We start from the raw sequence: 23,172 nt of genomic DNA on the forward strand, positions 1-23,172 counted from the left end.
GCCTGGCTCAGGGCAAGGGCGGAGCCTGACGCTCAGGTCTTCAGACAGCTGGTCCGGGCCTCTGCTTATAGCGGCATACTTGTATCAGGGTAAGAGAATGGCTGAGAAGGAAGCCGGGGCCAGGCAATGGACACTTAAACCTGGCTTTGTGACTTACTAGCTGATGCTGTGAGTGATTTGCTTAACCTCTCTGGGCCTCAGTTTCCTCATCTTTGAGAAAGGGGATGAAAATAATAGAAGCTACCTGACTGGTGGTTACAGGAAACTATTTAGCTATTACCTGCCCTATAGTAGTTGTTCGGGGAATTGTAACAGTGGTTGCTGTTAAAATTTCCACAGTGCCCAAGGTCCCTTCCTGACCAGTCACTAAGTCTGGCCCATGTTCACAAGGAGGGGAATTAGGCTGCACTTTTAAAGAGAGGGTCGTCAAAGAATAATGACCACATTTTAAAAGCCTCGCAGTTGGCACCTGTATGGAATGAAATGCAACCGAATTGTTATTAGCCACAGTGACAGCTGGGTTCAGTGCGCAAGCTGGCCTCACCCCAAAGGCCTTGCTCTTAAGTACTATCTCTTGATACACAGTTGGCCATGTGTGTGAGATCACATGACTTCTCTCTGCAAGGGCAGCAGCAGGAACCTCTGTTACTCCAACACCCCTGTGCCCAGACCACAAGGGAACCAAATCTCTGTCTTCCGGGGCCTGCTGGGGGTTGCCCCCGCTGTCTGCTGTTGAGTGTTCCACTATGAGTCTGAGATGTGGCCTTGCCCACCCAACCACCGGTGAGAGTGAAGGATGACACACTTCCCGTTCAAGGGTGTGCGCTGGCCCTTATCTCGGGAGAGCGATGTCTGCGGCACTGAGTTGCACACCCTGCTTGCCTGGTCAGCACTCTGAGGGAAGCAGGGCGGCAAGAAGAGGCAGACGTTGCACTTGACAAACTCTCCATGTGGCTAGGCGGTCCAGGGAGGGCAGAAGGGAATCAGAAGGGAGGGAGATGCCCCGTTGTCTTGACCAGGTGTAGACTGGACACACCAGGCTTCAGGAAAGGAAAACTCAGAGGGGGAAAAATTGGTGGCTTTGGTCGTAAAGCAGGTTGAACAGCCAGGAACCCATCATGCCTGTCAGGGTCAGTAGAGTGGTCTTGGCTAGCCCTGCTTCCTGGATGAAGGGTGCCCTCGGAGATATCATTTCACCAATGTTCCATTAGCTAAGAAGGAGTGCTGTGCAGGAGGAGGCAGGTGGAGGTTTTCCAATTATAAGTGCCAGAAGAGAAGGCTTCAGGGACCCAGAAAGGCCTGAACTTGACCCTTGCCCATGGGAGGGAGAGTGATCTAGAGAAGAATATGACTTGGCTTTAGATTCAGAGGGAGCTGAGTTTAAATGACCTCCTTAGGTAAGTCCCTTCCCTTCACCAAGTCTGCTTCCCCATCTGTCAAGTATAAGGGACAATCCAATTTATTGAGAGCCTGCTACATGCTACCTATCTTCCAGGTGTTAACTCATTTCATCAGAGCCCTCCTACTAGGAGGCAGCTACTAGTATTATCATCAGCATGTTAGAGATGAGGGAACTCAGGCCTAGAGAATTTTTAGTAACTGTTTCCATTGTAAGTTGCATACTGGGAATCAAACAGAAGCAGCCAGCTAATATCTATACCTCGGCCACTCCACTTCTCTGCCCCTTGTCAGGCCATGTGTGTCCATCACTCAGGGCTTGTTAGGATTCAATGAAATACACTGCTAACAGCAAACTAGCATTGCAGTCTACATATTGAAACAGTAACCAGAACTTTCCACATGTTAACTCATTTGATCCTCACAATAAATCTATGAGGTAGATGTTGTTGTAATCTCCATTTACAAATGAAGAAACTAAGAAACAGAAAGAATGGGTTACTTGCCTAAGTCACCAAGCCTAGGAGCAGCAGAGATGGGAGTTGAGCCCAGGCAGTCTGGTGGCAGAGTCCTGACCTTGACCCCATGCTACGGCATGAAAGGGCCTTGCCCAGTGCTTAGCACATGGCAAATAGCAGCGCTCCATAAGGGGCCTTTCTGCCTGGGGCAGCCCTTCTCCCTGAAAGAAAGCAGTGAACACTCAGGAAGTTCACTGCATATACTGCAAGCCAGGCTGGGGGTGGGGGTGGGGGGGGGCGGCGGTGAGGGCAGCACAGTGGGATGATTCAGAGACGTGTCTGCAGGCCCAGGGCCCTGGGGTTCCCCACCTGAGTGTAGAGTTAGAAGACTTAGAAATACATCTGGTTCAGGGAAGATGCGGGGCCTTCTTAGTGGAGGTGAGCTGACTGGCAGGGAGAAAGTGAGCAGATGGGATGTGTCTGAGAAAGGGAGAGTACAAGCCTGGTGAGAAAGCAGGCTTGAATAAAAGCCAAGAGGTGAGAGGCTATCCTATCAGACACGCAGGGGTAAGGGAGCTGACAGGCAGGAAGGACTGTCAGGATGTCCCACTCCAGAAAGTCCCAAAATGCCTGGCCATGGAGGTGGTCCCAGGGAGCAGACAGCAGATGGACAGCTTCAGAGAATGACAGGAGGAGCAGGCAGCTCCACCCAACCTGGCACACGGGCCCGGGCCAGCTCTTGCCCCTGCCCAGGCAGGAACCTGGGCCTCACTCCTGAGAGGGCCTACCCTCCTCCCAGTAGCTTTTGCTCCCATCCTCTAGCCGCCGGGGACCCCACCCCTTAAATCATTACTCCAGATCATTAAACTGGAAGTCTGTAATGCTGACACTCCCTCAGAGAGCATTTATCTGGAAAGTCATAAAATCACACCACGAATGGTAATTAACAATTAGAGATGTTTATCTCTCAGCCATCTCTGGCCTATGGGAGTCTGTCACAGGGAGAGAGGCCAGCTTCCCTCCCCAGAGAGGAGGTGGGTGACCGGTGCTGCTGGGTTCACGCCGTCAGAGCTGTGCCAACAGTTGAGAAAAAGTCACCCTGGAGTCCCTCACTGAGATCGTTGGTGGCTCACCAAGCCACCTTCCCAACAAAGCCATTCAGGCTGGCTCCTAACACCCAACCATTTCTACCTCCGTGCCTTTGTATGAGCTGTGCTTCTCACCAAGAACACCGCTCCTGTCCACCGCTTAAGGATCAACACTTCCCCAAAGCTCCCTGACTACTCTGGGTACAGAGCTGCTCCTTCTCACACCTCCGGACCCCTGCCTCCTCTGACATTCACCTGGATTTGTGGACAACTCATTGTGTCCTGTGGCTGCGCCTTGATTCCTCAGCCAGACTGGATGCTCCCACAGGGCACAAATTCACATGTCTTCCATCCTCTACCCTCCACACGGTCCATTCTCCTATACCCAGCACAGAACTCTGCATCCAGTAAGTCCTCAAAAACGAACTATGACACAGTGTCAGAGTGCAAGAGGACAGCCCGTCAATTCCTACACAACACTCTTCACACACAAACATCTGTATGCAACTCTGAGGAGCAGGCCCAGGCTCCTTCTCAAAGGGATTGGTGATTCAGGCAAGGCCAAGTACCAGAGCAAACCAGCTTGGAAAATGGAGACCTGGACTAGAAGTTAGGAGCTTTCTTCTGATCTGACAGTACTTTGGGTGGTAGAGCCAGGAGTCAAACAAACATCTTCAGGCTCCTAGTTCTGGCTCCCCACAAAGTGTGGTGGCCCACCTGAAGTCACCTGGAGACACTGAGCTGGATCCTAGGTTCCAGGATGTAGGCTGGCTCTACCTTATATCACCCCAGACATGTCCCTGAACCCCTGTGCCTCAGGGTGAAGATGATGAGTAGATAAATCCACAGGTGCATGGGCAAGGTCTGAGTAGAGCAGCCAGGCCAAAGAGTCCATCTAACCAATGCAGAAGGATCTGCACTGGGAGAGAGCTCTGGGGGCCAAGCAAGCCTTTCACTTCTCCTTGAACACAGGCGCCAGCACATTTGCTTCCCCTTCTCATCCAGCCCACCCAGTCCCTCCAGGTTGTGGCTGCTGGTAGCATTCTCAAGAAGGAGGTGAAGGCCAGGCCAGCTTGCCAGATGCCTGGTCCCCTAGCCCCTTGCTTCCTCAGATGGAGCCAACTGCCAGGACAACAGCCAGTTTGACTCACAAGTGTGCTTATCTATTCCAAGCAGCCAGTGCCCACCCACCCACACAGCTCACAGAGCCTCCCCACTGACCTGTGAGTCACTCAGGCACAAGTATTAGCTCTTCTAGTGCCACATTGCCTACAGGCTTTCCCCAGGGAGGAAGAAGGCCCAGTATGTGGAAAAGCTATGTAGCAGAGCTGAACTTGGAGACCGAGAGCCCATGGCATGTAAAAGATCAGACAAGGCTTTCAGGAGAAAATAAGACAAGGTTCTTAAACACGTTGGGTGTGTGTGAGTGTTTGCATTTGTGTTTTATGAGCACAGAGAGAGATAAGTAAAGACACAGTTCAGGCCTTTAGCATTACTTGCTCTGTGAAGTGAGAATTACAAAGGTGTTGACTATTGGCATTTGCTTTATATGGCCCTACAATCCTCAATAGTTACAGTGAGGATGAATTTTTAATTATTTAAGTAAAGAAGTGTTAGGCCCTCACTGGGTGGCTCAGTAGGTTGGAGCATCATCCCATACGCCAAAAAAGGTTGCAGGTTCGATCCCCAGTTGATGCACATATGAGAGGCAATCGATACATGTTCATCTCTCTTTCTCTCCCTCCCTTCCCTTCTCTCTCTAAAATCAACATAACGTATCTTTGGATGAGGGTCAAAGTAAGTTAGAAAAAGAATACTTTGTTTAACCAAGCATTTCCCAAAATTATTTGGTGATGAATTGTGTACTGCCTAGAAGTATCCACTGGACTGGGGATGTGTATGGAATATATTTTGGGGACAAGACAAGGTTGTGTAGTTTCTAGTAGGTTAGAGCACAGTCCCTTCTGAGTCTGAGAGCCAGAAAGAGGAAGGGGCATACAGAATCCAGACACCCATCAATATCAGAGCTAGACTGCCACCACAGCTCTCTCAGCCCCACGCACACCCTGCTGCTCTGCCCTGCTCCCTCTGTGAGTTGGGGTAAGCTCTGGGTAGGGTCGGCAAAGGGGGTACAACAGTGATAAGAGAAACACCTCGGAGAAGAGAGAGTGACAGAGGACTGGGGTACAGCAGGGCTGGGGGGCGGTGGGCACAAGCCCTGTTGGGAAGAAGAACGGAAAATCAGGTGGTGCTGCACAGCCCCTGACACTGCAGTCAAGGACCAAATCCCCACTCCAGCCCCTTCCAGCTCTGTGACCCAAGCAGGTTGTTTAATACCTGCACGCAAGAAACAAGGGCAGGATGAGATGATCTCCAAGGTCCCTCTGGCCCCAAATTCCAGGATTCTGGGCTTCACAATGGTTGGCACCATCCTGCAAATTCTCTCCTTCACTTTACCAATGATGTAACTGAGACGCTGAAGGATAACCGAGTTCTTCAAGGTCAGCAGAGGAAACATGGAGTCCATGACTGCCACCCGGCCACTGACCCTGCCATGGGAATGGCTCTGCTTCGTGCCCTCAGGAACCACTGCTTCTCTTGAGCCAGCCCCAGATCAGACCACCTGGGTTTCAAGTACTGGCTCCAGTTTGAACTAGCTGTACGGCTTGGACCTGTTGATTAACCACTCTGGGCCTCAACATGCTCCTCTGCAATTGAGAATACCCTCTCCTTGGTTACATGGCATGGTCCATTCAAATTCAGCACAGGGTTCAGCACATTGAGTTCTCAGAAAAATGAGAATTATTATTGTTACTTTAACTTATCCCACAGTTGAGAGAACTAGGAGAGGGAGAATTTAAACTCACGTATACTGGCCTGTGCCCCAGACCCACCTCAGGACCGTCTTTCATAGACTGAGCCAACTCCCAGGCAGCAGCCAGTTTGCTGCCAATTTGAGGTTTCCATTTGGAGTCTCAGTTTCCCCAACTGTAACAGAAGGAACTGGACTGGATGACCTCTGAGAGCCCTCAGATCTATCATCTGAATAGAATAAAATCTCCATGAGCTGGTCTTTACACACCATGGGGAAATGTGCCCTCCAGCAGCCAGTAATCCTTCCCAGGAGATGGATGTGTACATGATGCCCTAGGGAAGAAAGGTCAGGACAGGGATGGAACTAAAGAGAATGGGGCATTTTCTGTCTGTCAGCCATTGTTCCAGGGGCTTTCCACAGATTAACTCATTCTGCCCTCAGAACAAGCCTCCGAGGCCTAAATCATTAACCCATTTTACAGACAAGAAAACTGACATCCAAAGATATTAAGTAACGTGACCAAGGTCTCAGGGAAGCCTAGGCGCGTTTTCAAGGAGGGGAGTGGGAATCCCATCTGGGAACCAAGTCTTTCTCCGTTCGGGGTCTGCCAAGCCTCAAGATCATGGTGCCCTGGTCAGGAAATGTAGAACCCTCTCCTTGTGGGGCTGCAGAGGGTCTCCCTGTCTTCACATCACCATGAAGGAGGCACCTGCTAACCTGACAGAAAAGCTGGGCCTGAACTGCTTTGTCTGGTGGCCACTGGGCCAAGAAGCTCCTCCGTCCAATGCCTCAATCACTCCAGTCCAGCAGCCTCCACTACAGCCACGCACTCCAAAGCAGTTTGTGCCTCAATGCCGCATGTAGAATATTTGTCAGCTCTTGACACTAATATTATTTAAGGCCCGAAGTCTAATGTAAGGCTTCCTTTTAGTGAGATTGTCTCATTTAATAAAACTCCCTGTCTCTGTTCCCCCAAGGTAATCACGTTGATGATAACGCATTCCCCACACTTTGATTTGATCTGGGAATAGAATTATCACGCAGTTTTGTTTTGTTGTCAGATCAGAGGTTTTAGTTTTTTTCCCCTAGAATAAACAGAAGCCATCCAGGTGAAAGTTCTTTGCTCACCTGGAGCCTTTAGTTGCTGGTCTCCTTACTGGGTCACACCCTCAGGAGTCACTCATTCACTCCTTCACTCATTCACTCCTTCATTGATTTAATTGACTTAACATTTCCCCAGTGTAGGTACCCTAACTTATACCCAGGCTCTGAGATGGAACTTGGGGTGGACTAAGACAAAAAAGCCCTATTTGAAGGAAGAGATGGCTTAGTAGAATGGCTCTGCCCCTCATCTTCCTGCAAGCATTCCCCACCCTGAGATGGCTCCAGTATGGCAGCCAGGAAAAGACTGGGACACTCAAAACAGAGACAATGCTGAGAGGACCCCTGGGCTCAAGTTGCGCCCTGCATCGCTGTGGCCTAAGGCAAGTCTCCTGATCTGCCTGAGGCTATTTATTCATGGGAGTGAAGAACATAATGAGACCATGGGCTCAGGGGCAGACTGAGCTGGGTTCAAATCCCCTCTGCTTCCTACTAATTGTGTGACCCTGCAGCATGGGGCCACCATCTGAGACATGACCTCCTTCACAGAGATGTTGTAGACAGGGCCAGGATGAGAGGCGCAACTGTTAGAGAGGAGCTCACCCCAGGAGCCACCCTGCACTTGCACAGCCCTGAGAGGGAGGCTTCCCAAAATGCCGTGCACTCTGGAAAAGGAGGGAGATGAAATGAGATGGTATAAGCCAAGGGCCAGGCTCATGGTAAATGCTCAGTAAACTCTTGCTGTCATCATCATCACTGATATTACTCATCAAGTGAAAAACAAAAACTGAATGAATCTGACCTCCTGCTGATTCATCCTGCAGCAGATCTCATTCCAAATGACTATTTCAACATCTCCCATCCCACACACTCTTCTTATGAAAGAACTTCAACACTCAAATCTGAACACAGTTGTGATTCCAGCAGAAGTGACACTGTGTGACCCCATTAGGCCATAAAAAGCGATGCAGCTTCCACATGGCTCTCTTTGGAGTGCTCACTCTTGGAAGACAGCCACCATGCCATGAGGAAGCCCAAGCACCCAAAGGGAAAGGCCACATCCAGGTGTTCCAATGACTGCCACACTGAGGTCCCAGCCCATAGTCAGCATGAACTGTCCCACCTGTGAGTGAGTGAACCTTCAAATGGTTCTACCCCCAGCCTTTGAGGTTTCCAGCCCCAGGTCCCAGACATGGTGGGGCAGAGACAAGCTATCCCTGTTGTGCACTTTCGAAATTCCTTGCCCATGGAATCAATAGGCACAACACAACAGTGGGTGTTTTAGGCCACAATGTTTGAAGTAGTTAGTTATACAAAGTGTTTGCTTCAGTATATAGGGGCCACCCTTCCAGAGCACAGAGCAGGCTGGAGAAGGGTGGAGAATTAATATGGGGGAACACAGATAAAATCCAGCAGCACAAATGGAACATATAAGGCAAGGTTTTTAGGACCCTGGACCTGATGGGTGCTCCATCTAGCATGGCAGATGTGAAAACCCATTCTTACATGGTTAGCTCCACTAATATGCACTATTGTCCAACTGCCTAAATAGTCTTTTGCATCTCTTGCCTGTCTTCCCCACCCTGACCCAGCCCTGCCCACACTGCCAGAGAAGCAGCACACCCCTCTTACCTTGTCACTCCCTGACTTCTGACCCGGCACTGCTGCCATCCCCAGAGCATTCCAACATAAACTCCTAGGCCAGTGAAAGCTCTGCACACTCTTATCCAGCACAAGAAAGAAGGGGAGCAATCAGGGATGCCTAGAGGGATCGGTGATCTCACTCTTCCCCACACACACCGGACACATGCACACCCTTGCCCTCTCCCTCACCTGGAATTTGTTCCCCACCACATACCCATTGCTACCTCTGTCATGATACCTTCAAACAATTAACCCACTGCTAGGGGCTACATGTTTGTGACCCCTTGAAATTCATATGTTGGGCCCTAATCCCCAATGTGACATATTTGGAGGTAGAGTCTTTAGAAGGTAATTATTAGGTCATGAAAGTGGAGCCCTCATAATAGGATTAGTGTCCTTATAAGAAGAAACAGGAGAGAGGTGATTCCCTCTGCCATGTGAGGACACAGCAAGAAGGCAGCCATCTGCAAACCAGGAAGTGAGCCCTCACCAGACACCAAACTGGACAGCTCCCTGATCTTGGACTCCCGGCCTCCAGAGCTGTGAGGAATAAAGGTTTGTTGCTCAAGCACACAGTCCGTCTCTCCAGAAATCTGGAAGAGTCTGCTGACAATCGCATTCCTTATAAAACAATATCCACACTTAGTATTTCAGTCACTGTTAATAACAATGCTGTACTTCCTCATTTGATCCTCACAATAACACTATGAGGAAAGTTTTTAACATTATTCCCACTTCACACATAGACCAAGCTCAGAGAGGGGGGTGACTTGCCCAAGGTCACCAAGGCTGTGAGGAACAGAGCCGGGATTCAGAGCCAGTCTGGCTGACTCTGAGGCTGCTGCTCTCCCCACCTCCTCGCAGTTCCCACCTCTCCAGCTCCAAACTGAACACAGGGCTGAGCACAGAGCAGGCACTCAATAAACATTTGTGAAACTGAACAAAACCTCAACAAATTCTCAGTGCGTGAATAAACCTCTGATACCAAATAGAAACCAACCACCTCAGTGATTTCCAATTCAAACACCACCATCCACTCAATGCATTCTGATGCACTGATGTCTTTTGTTTTTTGAAGGGGTTTTGTTTCTTTCAGCAGCAAGTCCACAGGAGCAGGTATGCAAAGTCCTCTGGGAAATCATTTCAGCACAGCATTCAAATGTGAGGCAGGGAAACATTCTAGAACAAATAGGTTCTAGTCATCACAACAGCACCGAGAGGGAGGTGGCAAGGACTCAGGGTCCCACTGAACGAATGACAAACTCAGACTCCAGAGTCAAGGGACATGATTAAAGTCATTCAGAAAGGAAGGGCCCCTACCAGATGTATCGATGCCCAGGAGTGGGCACCAAGATGCCAAAGTGACCAGCTCTGAACCCCACAGCCCTGTAGGAAGGATAAGGGTGCAGCTCTAGGGAAAATGTGTGGCAGCCTCACTTAGTCAGAGGGCCGTGTTCTGAATTCTGGTGTAGACCCAAAAGAAGCTTCCTCAAGGCAGAGGCCTCATCATCCCCACACACCTCCTCCAGCTTCCCCTCCCCCATTTCCGCATCCATCGGGCAGATCATCAGAGCATGTGGACTGAATCTCCTACCATCACGCAGCTTTGCAGAGGAAAGGGAGATAACTTGGTCCTCAGAGGACTATGGCCCTCAGAGGGTTCTCCTTGCCAGGGAGTGAGTGACTGGAGAAACTCCTGTCCCCAATCTCCCCTAGAGTGTCAATCCCCCACCTCTGGAATGGGAGGGGGTGTGGTGAAGTGGACCCAACCCCAGGCTGGAAGGCAAAAGCCCCCTGGTCCTTTGACTTCCTATGTGACCTTGGGCAAATCACATCTTCTAAACCTGTTTCTCCATTTGTCAGATGGGGCTCATACTACCCTCCAATGCTACCTCTAGGGGTAAATGCCCATCTCCAGAGATGAAACAATGACACAACATTATACCTACCTTATTGTTAGCTCCAACCCCTAGTCCTGACTCAAGCTGTCCCAGGACAGAAAAGAGCCAGCCTGGGTGACCAAGTACCATTGCCTATGGCAACTGGAATCAGACTGCATCCAATGGACAATGTTGAGTCTTAGCTGAGATGGGAGCCATACTAGTTTCTCAGGAGCAGTATGAAGCATAAACACAGAAAGGAGATGAGGTAGGAGATTGGGAACCACAGAGATGAGGCTGGTCAGGAAGCTAGCAGCAGGGCAGCGAGGCTAACAGCTCAGGAGGAAGGCTGTGATGAGACCCATTCTTATCAGGTAATGGCCACCCAGTATAGCCCACAGAACATGGGCCAGGCTGCCAAGAATCTGTGTGGCCAGAATCTGGAGGGAGACAGGGCTATGTGGTGAAGAGCAGACCCAGCACCAGCACTCTTCAGCTTGTAATTGAATCCTGGACCCGCCTAAGAATAGTGTGCTCAAATGTACTGTGTGGATGCACTTAGTTATATCTTGCCTTGTTCCCAGGAAAATCATTTAAGACATGCACAAATCCGTAAGGGATTTACACGGATGCATAACAAAAAAACATAAAAACATACCAACAAGAAAACTTAAATTAGAAATTGATAGGAAAGTAAAAAAGGGAAAGACATGAAATAAACCAGAAATCTGACTAGTTCAAAAATGAAGACTACAAAGTCCTAAACATATTTCAAGGAATCAACATTTTAGAGCTGAACTTCCTGGTAGCAAGTGCAAAAGGGGAAACCTGGTCAGTTATATGATGTCCATGAAATTTTTAAAAATTAAAATGTGAAACCTAATATTTAGGAAAATCATAATTGTCTCTGGTTGTAAAGGAAGGATTTTTCCTGGCAGTCTTTTATTATAAAATTCTCAGAATAGACACAAAAGAGAATCTCATGGAGATGATTTCTGGGGAGTGACATCATACAAACAGACAATTCAGTAAAAGCAGTCCTACAGGGACCAAAATAACATGTTATGGAAGCCACCCTCTCCTGCCTGGCTTAAAACACAGGCATATGTGGTTAAGACATTTTAAGTAAGGAAGATTACTGCTATCACTACTGATAGCATTTGTTATTAGTTTATTTATCTAAAATTCACTCGTGCAACCAATATTTCCTGAGTACCTAATTAGTGTCAGCACTGTATGGGGCAGTGGATAAGTAGTGCTGGCCAGGACACACATGGACCTTGGTGTCCTGGGGCTTAAGTTCAGGGAGGGCTGCCTGGAGGAAGTGAGGCCTGACATCAGTGTGTAGGAAGAATAAAGTTGGCCAGGGAAAGACCTGACAGAAGCAGCAACAACTAGACCACCAGAAGTCAGGATGCTGAAGAATCCATCATTTTCCAGAGCTGCCACTGGGAACAGCCTTGGAAGGGGCCCCAGAGGCGAGGCCTGGTCGGGTTGGGCCCATCCCCAGGCCACACTGTAAGGATTAACCTCAGGTGAAACTACAACTGTGGCCGACCTGGGAGCAAATACCCCAGCACCCTCTCTGGGTCCTTTCCTGGATGGTACTTTCCTTCCCTCCTTCTCAGGGCTTAGCCCTGCTGCCCCAGACTCAGGAATGTGGGGCCCTCTTGCAGTGTTCATAACCAAAACAGACTCAGCTTACAGAGGAGCAGCAGACTGCTGTGGGCAAGCCAACCCCAGGTATGAAAACCAACTCGATTGTCTTAGAGTGAAAATGGCCCTTGGATATCTTCCAGCCCAACTCTCTCATCTTACCGATGGGGAACGTGAGAGCCAGAAATGGGAAGGGAGTTATTTGAAGCCCTCAGGTAAAGACTCCAGAAGTCCAGAGGCAGAAGAAAGCGGAAATAAGGAGATGTGGCAAGTCATCCAGGGTCCCTAAGGGGGAACATGGAGGGAAACTCCAGAAGAGGCTCAATGGGAATAGGAGAAAGAGCCCATATCTCAGACCATGGGTACAGGCCACATCCTCAGAGCTGCAGTCCTCATCTCTTCGATGGCGGTAATACTGACCCATCCCACAGTGTTACTGGGATAACTAGAGAGCACCTCGTAAACTGAAAAGTCCTGTGCACATGGAGATGGCACAAGGGGCCAGTAAGAGAGTGACTTCAGCGTTCATGGTCATGGACCACACTGATCAGAGCATCACTGTGTGAGAGGCACCGCTCTAACAGCAACTTCAGAGGTGGGTATTTCACATCCTCATCTTACAGACTAAAAAACTGAGTTAAAGTCCAGTACTATCCCCCTTCCCCACAGGAGATACCTTCTAAGACCCCCTGTGGATGTCTGAAACTGTGGATAGTACCAAACCCTACACATAGTATGTTTTTTCCAACACATACACATCTATGATAAAGTTTATAAATTATGCACAGTAAGAGATTAATAACAATAACTAATAATAAAATGGAACAGTTATGATAATATACTATAATAAAAGTTATGGTAATGGCTTTGGGGCCATTATTGAGTAAAATAAGGGCTAGCAAACATAAGCACTGTGATAAGACAACAGTCAATCTGATAACTGAGATGCTAAGTGACTAATGGGTGGGTAACGTACACAGTGTGCGTGTGCTGGCTAAAGGGATGATTCATGTCCCAGGCGGGACAGAGCAGCATGGCATGAAATTTCATCATGCTACTCAGAATTTAAAACCTACCAATTGTTTATTTCCGGAATATTTCATTCCATATTTTGGATTACTGTTGACCATGGGTAACAAACTGCAGAAAGCAAAACTGTGAATAAAGTGGGACAATTGTAACTTGCCCAAAGTCTCACAGCTCACAGGAGGTGGAGCAGGGATCAGGACTCTTACTCATACACAAGAAGACCTGATTTGGGGAACTGAGCTCTGAGAAGGAAGTGGGCAAAGGAAACTGAAAATACAGAGCCCCCAAATCTCGGTACTCTCTACCTGAAGCAGGGTTTTGCACTGCCCCAGCCAGCCTCCTAGGGGCCGTGAGGGAAAGATGGTCTGGGTGGAACCCCTGAGATAACCATGATACATCCCAACTATAGCTGTCCTGGTTATCCATTGCTACATGAAAAAGCACCCCCAAATTTTGCTCTGCTCTCAGATTCTGTGGTTCAGAGGTTCAGAGAGAGCATAACAGGAATCAATTGTCTCTGCTCTGTGACCTCAGGTCTCAGCTGGGAAAACTCAACAGTCAAGGAGGCTGGATGGCTGGGCTCAGCTGGGACTGTTGACCAGAGTGCCTAGACACAGCCTTTCCACGTGGCTTGGGCTTCCTCACAATATGGAAACCTCAGGCATGTGATTCTTTTTACTTCTTCTTGGTAGCTCAGGTCTCCAAGAACAAGTATTAACAAAAAGGAAGTTTTTGCATTGATTTTACCAACTTAGTGTCACTTCTGTCATTCTCTATAAGGTGAAGTAGTTACAAATCTGTCCAGACTCAAGGGGAGGTGACATAGACCCCATCTTTCAATGGGACGAGTGTTAAAGAATCTGTGGCCATGTTTTTAAACCACAACAGTTTCCATGGGTGACCCCACAACCTGATAGGGGAGCACAGCAGGGACCCATCCCTCCATGGTAGATTCACAGAAGCTAAAGAAAGTCATGGTCAGTCAAGGCATAACTGGGATCCAGCCAGGTCCACCAAAGCATCCTCTACCTGTGCTTCTTACCTCCTGTACACCACCTTTGACTCAAACATCCTCCCCAAGAATGATCAAGAGGTTATACCAGGCACTCACAAAGGCAGGGTCTCAAATCTCACCTCTATCACAGTGGAATGACCTTGAGTGAGTTGTGTGACATTCCAGGGTCTCAGGCTCCTTGCCTGCATGATGCTTCTTTCCTCCAAGTGTACTTAGGAGGAATGGAAGAGAGAATATATGTGAGACCCAGCCGTTCAGTAAGCTCCCAGTGAATGCTGGTTTTCTTCCAAGGAGAATGGGGTGGGGCGAGTGCCACATGAAGGAAGAGAATCTGAGGACCTGACTCACCAGATTCTCTCCAGGGGACTTAACCAGAGCAGCGTGTCTGCACTTGAAGCTGCGGCAGACACCTCTCGGGCCTGTGGCTCCCGGCTGTAATTACAGCTTTCTGGATATGTTTCCTGTTTTGGATCTGGCAGGGTCCCCTCAGAGGAGCCACAGCTAATGAGCAGCTGGCTACAGAGCCTCCATCCATGGGGGCACTGACCCAGGAGCAGGCCCAAGCAGGCCCAAGCAGGCCCACCTCAGAGGGCAGAGGGCTCTCAGAGTCTCAATACTGCCCTACACACACACACCACCACCACCACCAGCAGCAACAGCAGCAGCATGGCCACAGGATTGCCCAGTCTCTGCTTGCACAGCTCCAATGAGAGGGAGCTCACCACCTCGTGGGCAACCTGCTAACCCTGGGACAGTACAGGTGGTTAGAAACACATCCCAAATCACCCAGCCCTTTGACTTCTAGGTATCAATCCCCAGGTCTACCAAGAACAAGGCAATATGGAACAGAAGGAAGGGCATGTCCTCTGGGGTCAGGAGGACCTGGGTTCAAATTCTGACCCTACCATTTTCAGGTTCTACAGTCTTGGTTAAGTCCCTTAATTACTCTAAGCCTCAGTTTCCCCACCTGGAAAATGAGAATAATACTACCCAGTGTGAAGGGAAGATGGAGGATGAGATGCCACAGCACAGATGAAAATGCCAGACACATAGTAGATGCCAAATAAGTGTTGTTTTCTCTCCCTTCCCTCTTGGACATTTGCATTAGGGTGGCTTCTAAAGACACACTCAAATTAAAGTGAGTGACTGTCTTCCAGAACCATTGGATGCCTGGAAAATTAAGGAGGGCAGGAGGTCATCTCCTCAGCTACACAATGAAGCCTCATGGAAAGCTGGGAGCAGGGACAGCTTTCCCATTTCAACTTCTAAGTGCAAGTAAATGTCTACTGAAGGATGGATGGATGGACAACAGGCTAGTTTAAACAAGTTTCTAAAATGAACCAGGGGACTCTTCACCCCCTTTTAATTACAGCCCTACTGGATGTCACATTTCTGTTGAGAAAGTGTGTAAGGCAGTGATTTTTTTGAACTTTCATAAGCATCAGAAGAGAACTTGTAAAATACAGACTCCTGGGTCTACCTCCAGAGATGTGGGCACTGCAGGCCTGGGCCAGGGCCTCAGTCTGCATGTCTGATCCACTCCCTGTGTTGCTGCCACTGCTCCACAGGCTGCACTTGGAGAAGTTCTGGAGTAAAGCAGAACAACTGACTTACAACACCCATTAGAAAGCAGGCCCATGGCCAAAATGGGCTCACCTGGCCTGGGGAACTTCAGTAGCAGGGAGAAGAAAGGTGCCCCTCCCAGCCCTGGGATACAAAGGGTGATATGACACCACCCCCACTCTCCATCTCTTCAAATCTCCTGCTCCCCATCTCCCTCCCATATTTAGAGTAGCCAGCCTGGGCTGTCTTAGAAGTCAAGATGTTTTCATTAAGTTCACAATAGCACCTCCCAGCAAGGGATTGAGCACCAGGATGTTCTCAGGGCTTGGGCTACACAAAAATCCCAATAAATAGGTGAGGTGTACAGGGGCCAGGCAGGCCAGCCACCCATGACAGGCCTTCCAGCAGGAGAGAGACACCCTGGAAAGAAAATCTAGCCTCCTGGCAACCCAGACATACACACATGTGTACATGTGTGCACACGCACACATGCACATGCAACAGAAGAAGACCCAGTCCCCTCCCCCAGACACCCTTCCTTTCTGTGGTTCCCCTGCCTGACAGAGCAGAGCTTCCGTTCAAGATTCAGCTCAGGCACTAACTTGCTGCGTGGCCTTAAACAAGTCTCTTCCCCTCTCTGGGTCTTAGTTTCCTGCCTGAGGTGGTTGAACTAGACCTTGCCTAGGAAAGGAACCAGCAGTACCTGAGTCACCGATGTGTTCATTTATTAATTCTTTAGTTCAACAAATATTTATTGAGCAATTCCTGTGACCCCAGGTCTGATCTATGACACTGAACTAAAGTGAAAAGCTCATGGCTCATGGAGCTGGCCCAATTGTTTGTGCCAGAGCTTGATCCTTTTCATCTCATTTCACCTTCACCTTCTCGTGTCACCTTTAGACAACAGTGTGAGCTGGACATCTTCCTCCCTGCTTTACAGATGAGGAAACTGAGGCACAGAATAGGTGGCTCAGAGCTGGGGTTCAGACACTCACCGGGTCCTGGACCTTTACACAGCCGTGACACCTCCACCCCTGACCAAGCCCCAAGTCCTCTAACAATCCACAGGATTGGGTTCATTCCTCCCAGAGTGATGCTCCCTCAGCCCTCCAAGGCCCATCACTCAACAAGGAAGTGGGGGACCAGAGGCCATTGCAGACTGATCTCACCCTACCCAAGATTTGGGGATTTCAGGCAGTGTCAAGGCTTCTACCAACCTCCCCTGCAGGGAGGGCAATTCCAGGCCAGGCTGCTCAGAGTCTCCCTCTGAAGCAGGTGTCCTGAATCTGCTGGTACCCCAGGAGCACTGGCAGGTCCTTCTCAGTCCCCATCCCCACTCACCCTTTTCATCACTTACCCCAAGTGCCTGTACATGAAACAAGTTGAGTTTCTGTGAGCTTATCTAGAGTTTTGCAACCCAGAAACTAGGAAGAGTCTATTTCAGCTTCAATATACAAGGAAGCTTGGTGTCACTGTGGAAAATAAACCTTACTCTAAGTTACTCTGCAGGATGGGAGTGAGCACCAGGATGTTCTCAGTGCTTGGGACCCTAAAGGTCTCAGCCAGCCTTGGCCCCTTAACTAACCTGCCCACCCTGAAGATGTGTGCAATCATTTCCCGGGCAAGGGAAACTCTCTCCCTCTCCTCTGCCTCTCCAAACACACCCATCTGGCATGGGTTCCTTCACCTCATGCATCCTCCAGGAAGCAAGTCTCAGTTCCAACTGCTCTCCAGTTCCCGCGGGCCAGCCAGTACAAGATTCCAAGGATCCCTTCACCCATGGGCCTGGCATCCTTCCTTCAGGTGACTGTTGGTTCCCATGGCATTTGTCAGGTCCCAGAGAGACATGGCATAAATGGGAGTCCCTGTGCAGGCCACAGCAAGGACAATCTGAGACACAAGGTCTTTCAGAGGCTCTGTGAGACTAGAAGGTGTTATCTGCCTAATATACACACTCCCCTTTGCAAGGAAACAGGTTTCCAGAGGTTACAACAGATTGAATGCAGATGCAGACAGGACAAACCACGTGTCTTTTCTTAAGTGAACCACTAAAGAGACTTGCAAAAATGTAAAGTGATGATAATCCTAAATTTCTTTTATCTTAGAAAGCACTTATTTTTCATGAAAAAAATATATCAAGATGTCATGATTTATTATTGTTCCACAAAAATAAATATTTTACGACTTCTGAGTTTTAATTTCTAATATGGTACAGAACAAAAGCTCTTTTGGGTCCTCAATAAGCTTTAAGAGTGTGACAGGGTCCTGAGGCCAAAGTTGAACACTCTTGTGTAAAGAGAAAGTACCCCATCCACCACAGGTGACCGCTTAAGGGGTGTGGCTAACCAACAGGCAGTCCATTCCAGAAGCAGACAGGAGCAGGGGACCTGGATGCAAGGGCAGGAAGATGTCCTGGGCTGTGGACCTTGAATTGGGAAACAAGAAGTGAGTTGGACAGGCAGCCAGGGGACAGGGCCTTAAAGGAAGCCTGAAAGGAGACCTGAACAGAGGCTGAGGGGGGAGTTGGGAAAAGCAGGCCGCCTATGAGGAGGAGGGTCTGGAGTCCAGTATGTGTGAGTGAGCATGGGACAGAAAGAGAGGCAGGCAGAAGGAGGTCCATGGCGGGTGATGTCAACACTGCAGCCCCAGGCTCCACATGGACATTGTCCTGGCTCCCGCAGCTGCAGACGGCAGCCCAGCTCTGCCTGCAGCCCAAGGAGTAAGCTCATCCCAGGTCCCCACAATGTTTCTCTTTTCACTCAGCCCTCCCTTACATGAGGTCAGCTGGTACTTCTGTTCCACGCCATCCTCAGAGGCCCAAGAAAATAACCTTGAATTCTGTCCTAGCTCTGGGACCCTGGGCAAGTACAGAGCATCCATCCCCTCCCTGTGTCAACATGGAAATGGTGAGTCCAGCTCACAGAGCAGGGGAGAGTTCATGAGGACTGAGTCATGACATATGTAGAGGGCCTGGCACGTGCCATGCCCTCAACAGGTGCAGCTAATATTAGTATGCTTGTTCCTGCCTCGATGGCTACTGTTATTATTAGTGCTGGTATTAATATCCCAGCAGGAAATGATCTTCAAGGTTACAGAGCTCCCAATGTGGCTGAGGGACAAACAGGAAGACCAGCAGTGGTCAGAGGCAGAGTTGGAGGCAGAACCCACTCCCCTGTCCCACCCAGTGTGCCCCAGTGAGACTGGAGGTGCCAGGAGGCTGGGAACATGACAGCAACATCCACCCTCCCAACACCATGCATTCCCTCTCTCAGCAGTTATTTTTTTGGACACATCTCATGGGTTCGGCACTGCCTGCCCTCAACAGGACTTGGCTCAAAATTGGTTCGATCAATGTTTGTAAAGCAATCCATGGCCCCGCCCATCTGGCTGACCACTGGGAATCTAGGCCAGGGGTGGGGTTTGGGAAGGGTTCCCTGAGCCATCCCCCTGACCACCAGTAACAAAAACACAGGTATGACTCTGAGCAGCAATTATACCTGCCACCCTCTCTGTGGTGAGCAAGGCCTGGAGGATCCCCTTTTTAGGGGAGGGTACAAGGCCCAGAGATGTCAGTGTCTATCTCTAGATTCACAGCCAGCGCTGGGAAAGCCAGGACTGGGAACACAGTGCAGTTTCCAGATTCCAGATGGTGGCTGGGCATGGCCACAGAGGGCTCAGCAATGGACACAGCTCAGGGCATGCCTGAGCGTGGGAAGCAGAGAGCAGGGTCTCAAGAGTCTTCGTGGGCAAAGGGGAAGGCCTAGGAGGGGAGTCTGTTGGTGTGGGCATCCTAGAAATAAGCTCCTAGAACAGCCACTTCTCCCACTCTGCTCAATGAAGCAGCTCTAGCCTCATCTATTTACTTCACACTCAAATAGCAGAATGTCCGTACTGGACAAAGCCAACTGCCCTGAAGAGGAAGAAAGTGGGAGCCTTGCAGAATCACTTGTCCTAGCTAGGGCTCAAGTGTGGAGAAGAGGCAGTGGCGTGAGGAATGCTCACTGTGGAGGAGCCAGGTGTACAAATGGAAGGTTGGGGGGAAATGGACAGGGTCACTGTGGCAGAAGAACCAGCGTAAGCTAAAGCTGGGAGCCTGGGGGACCCTGGGGAGCAGGGTGGAGCCCAGGAAGTGAGGGCCAGTGTCAAGGTAGGTTTAGTGTGAGACCCTTCCCTCCCTCTCTTCCTAGCCTGTACTTCTCTGTCTCCACTAGAGTCAAGGTATGTCTTACCAGCTAGTTATAAGGCTCCTGAAGGCAGGCCCAGGTCATCCTGTCCACTTCCAAATCCAGGACCTGGCCCAGAACAATACCCAGTAGCTCTCCTAAGCAGGTGCCTACAGAGGCTGGCTACCAGACCCAGGGTAAGCTCAGAAAACAAAGCTCTGTGTCCAGAACAGGCACTGCTTCTGATACGTTTTACCCTGGTGTCTTCATTTGTTTTAGATGTTAAAGCCTAACAGATAAGGGGGAGGCAGAGAGGAGGGCCTGGAGTGGGGGCTACCCCACAGCCAAGGTGTCAACAAGACTGAGGCAGGGTGTCAGACCCCATGCCACAGCAGCAGCTCTGCTCTTAGCTGAGTCAGGGCTCCCAGGCCCAGAAACCCCAGTCACCCCATTATGAAGTTAAGGCCAAGAAGCTGATCTTTGTCCCCCACGAGAGATCTGGACTGCCCTGATTGGGTCCAGCTTGGCAGAGAGAGGGATCTGGGGACAAACCCTCCTTACAAAGCAACTGGAAGGAATGGGCCTGGGGCCTGGTGTGCCCCTGGAAGGAGGAGGGACCTGTGCTGCCCAGGGGCAGCAACTCTCGCACGAATTATGGAGGGAAGAAAGGGCAGCTTTGCTCAAAGAGCCCTAGGGGTAGGAGCAGAAGGGCAGTGGGGTTTGACAAAGATCTGCCCTTGGTAGGACCCAGAAAGCCTGAGTTCTGGTTCAGCTCTGCCTCCAATTTCTGGGTCTCCTTGGCCAAGTCAGTGATCTTAGGCTCTGAAGTGCCCAAGGAGGTTCTGCCATCAGGGGAGACCCGCAACTAGGTCTGTACCCACCCATCTCACAAGCATGCACACCCACACACTGTACTCCTGCATGCACAACAGCACATGTGCCCAGCATGGCTCCATAAATGCTATTGGCCTGCAGGGGAAGGAAGCGGGCAGCCCAGGCAGCAGGCCCCAGCAGAGCCCCTAACAAAGGCGTGGGGGTGGGGGGTACGTTGGCAGCTAGAAGAGTGGGGGAGGGCGGCTCTTGTTGGGGAGGGATGTGGCTCAGAGCCTAACAGGCCACCAGCAGCCGCAGCATCTGCTTTTTCTCACCTCTAAAGGGAATCGATTTGTCTCTGACTGATTTCCCTGACGTCTAGTTTTCTTCTCCACCCGGCTGTCAGCCCAGCCACCGTGTGCAGGGGAAGTAGGGAAGTGCCCTGGCTGCCTGCCTGCCCGCCTGCCTGCCGCTCTCCCCCCACCACACACCACTCCCACACACTCACACCACCCACACACACTCACACCACATGCTGCACTCACACTCACATGCCCAACAAAGAAGCCCACACCAGCACCATAGCCACCCCACACCCAGATTGACATACACCACACCTACAGACACACAAAGATACCACACAAACATACACATGCACATCTAGACTGAGACACCCTACATATAACACAAACACATGCACACACCACACACATACCTCTGCACCCACATCCCCAGCACCACAGAAACACTACCACAACCCACACTCACCACATATTCACAAGGTCACACTCACATCTCACACCCATCTATCTACTACACTGCCACTCTCAGACACCAACATGGACATGAATGTGAGAGTACACACAGCACATTCATCTGCAGTCTCACACTCCCAAATAGCACAGACGTACCCATACAGTACATGTGCACACCGGCTACATCCCTACTCATACAGATGTTCACCCCCACACATACTCACTCACTTCCCTAACACCCACCAACACTCCCACACCCCACAGGGACACCCAACACCCCCAGGCACACACATCTGCAAGCTCCTGCATATGCTCCCACACCACTGTCTCCCACCTTGGCCCCACAGCCTGCTGCCCTGCTCAGCTGTTATGAACCACAGCTCTTCGGAGCCCTCCCAGAGCCTTCAGTGTTATGATGTCACCCTTCTGTGGCTGACACTTGTGCTCAGTAAGGGAATCTGGTGGCAAAGTCTTGGATGGAGACTGGTCCCAAAGCCTTGGGTAGAGGAAGGCATAGGCATGGACAGAGAAGCTGGTCAGGAGGCAGCTGAGCACAGTCTTAGGCCATGACCATGTTTTCTGGCCTGGAGAGGCTTGTTACAGAGCACCCAGGTGAGAAGCTGGACCCTGGAGGGGTTCCAGTGATTTGGGGTGGGTGATCTGGGGTGAGGGTGTCAAACCCTCAAGGTTACCTGGATCAGGCCAGGTTTTCCTGGTCACAGACACAGCAACAAGGATTCCCAGGACTCCAAAGAACCCTGGCTAATCAATAACCATAATGGCAGCAAATAGAGCAATAATAATGCAACCGGACCCTGTCTGTGTTCATATAACATTTTCACTTCTGTGACGCACACCCACCAACGGTGGCACACAAAAGTCAGAGCTACCCAGTGAGCAACTGGAGGGCAAGGGCTGGGGCAAGGGCCCACCTCCCACCAGGCCTGACTGAGTGATGCATGAGGAGTGAATTAACTCTCAGCTGAATCCTAGATCCTGGAAACACCCACTGGGGGTGCCATTATTCCCATCTCACAAATGATGAAACTGAGCTCTGTATTAGGAAAGGGGCTCACCCAGGATCCACATGGTTAGTGAATTGAGACCTCAGACTCGAATCCAGGTCTCCTGATTCCACAGCCTAGAATTCAAACCAAACCAACCAGCTCCAGATAATGATCCATCTGCCCCCAGAAGCCCCCAAAGGCCAGCCCATGCTGGCACCACTCTCTGCCTTGGGGAGCACAGAGGAAGCCCTCAGCACCAGCACTCTGCTGACAAGGTGTGTGTGGAGGATGTTTGCATGGGCACCTGTGCACGCTGGAGATATGTAGAGGGTGTGTGATTGTCAAGGTATGGGACGAGTGTGTGGAGGTAGTCAGGACATGTGGGAGCAGGCTCTGTGTGCAGTTGTTGGGAGAGGGTGTATCTATGTAGGGTGCATGTGACTATGGGTATAGGCAGCCATGTATGCAGGGGACATGCTTCGGGAGAGACCCAGGCATAACTGTGGGTTCATGTGCACGAGAGGTGCACGTAGGAGGGCTATGTGAAGGTGTGGAGCTGTGTGGATGTGTGAGAGGTGATGGTATGTCCAAACACATACACATCAGTGTGTGTGAGTGTGTGCCCACCAGATGAGGGGACAGGCTCTGCTTGCTCACCCTGTTTCCTGGTCCCCTGTCTCTCTCTTGGGGCTTTATCTGGCCAGGTGGCTCTGCTCTCAGTGCAGGCAGTAGATAATTGATTGATAGAACAGATTCTTGGCTCTTCAAGGTCTGGCCAGAGATAAGA

Source organism: Desmodus rotundus, chromosome 4, assembly GCF_022682495.2.
Source record: "Desmodus rotundus isolate HL8 chromosome 4, HLdesRot8A.1, whole genome shotgun sequence".
NCBI classification, from domain to species: Eukaryota; Metazoa; Chordata; class Mammalia; order Chiroptera; family Phyllostomidae; genus Desmodus; species Desmodus rotundus.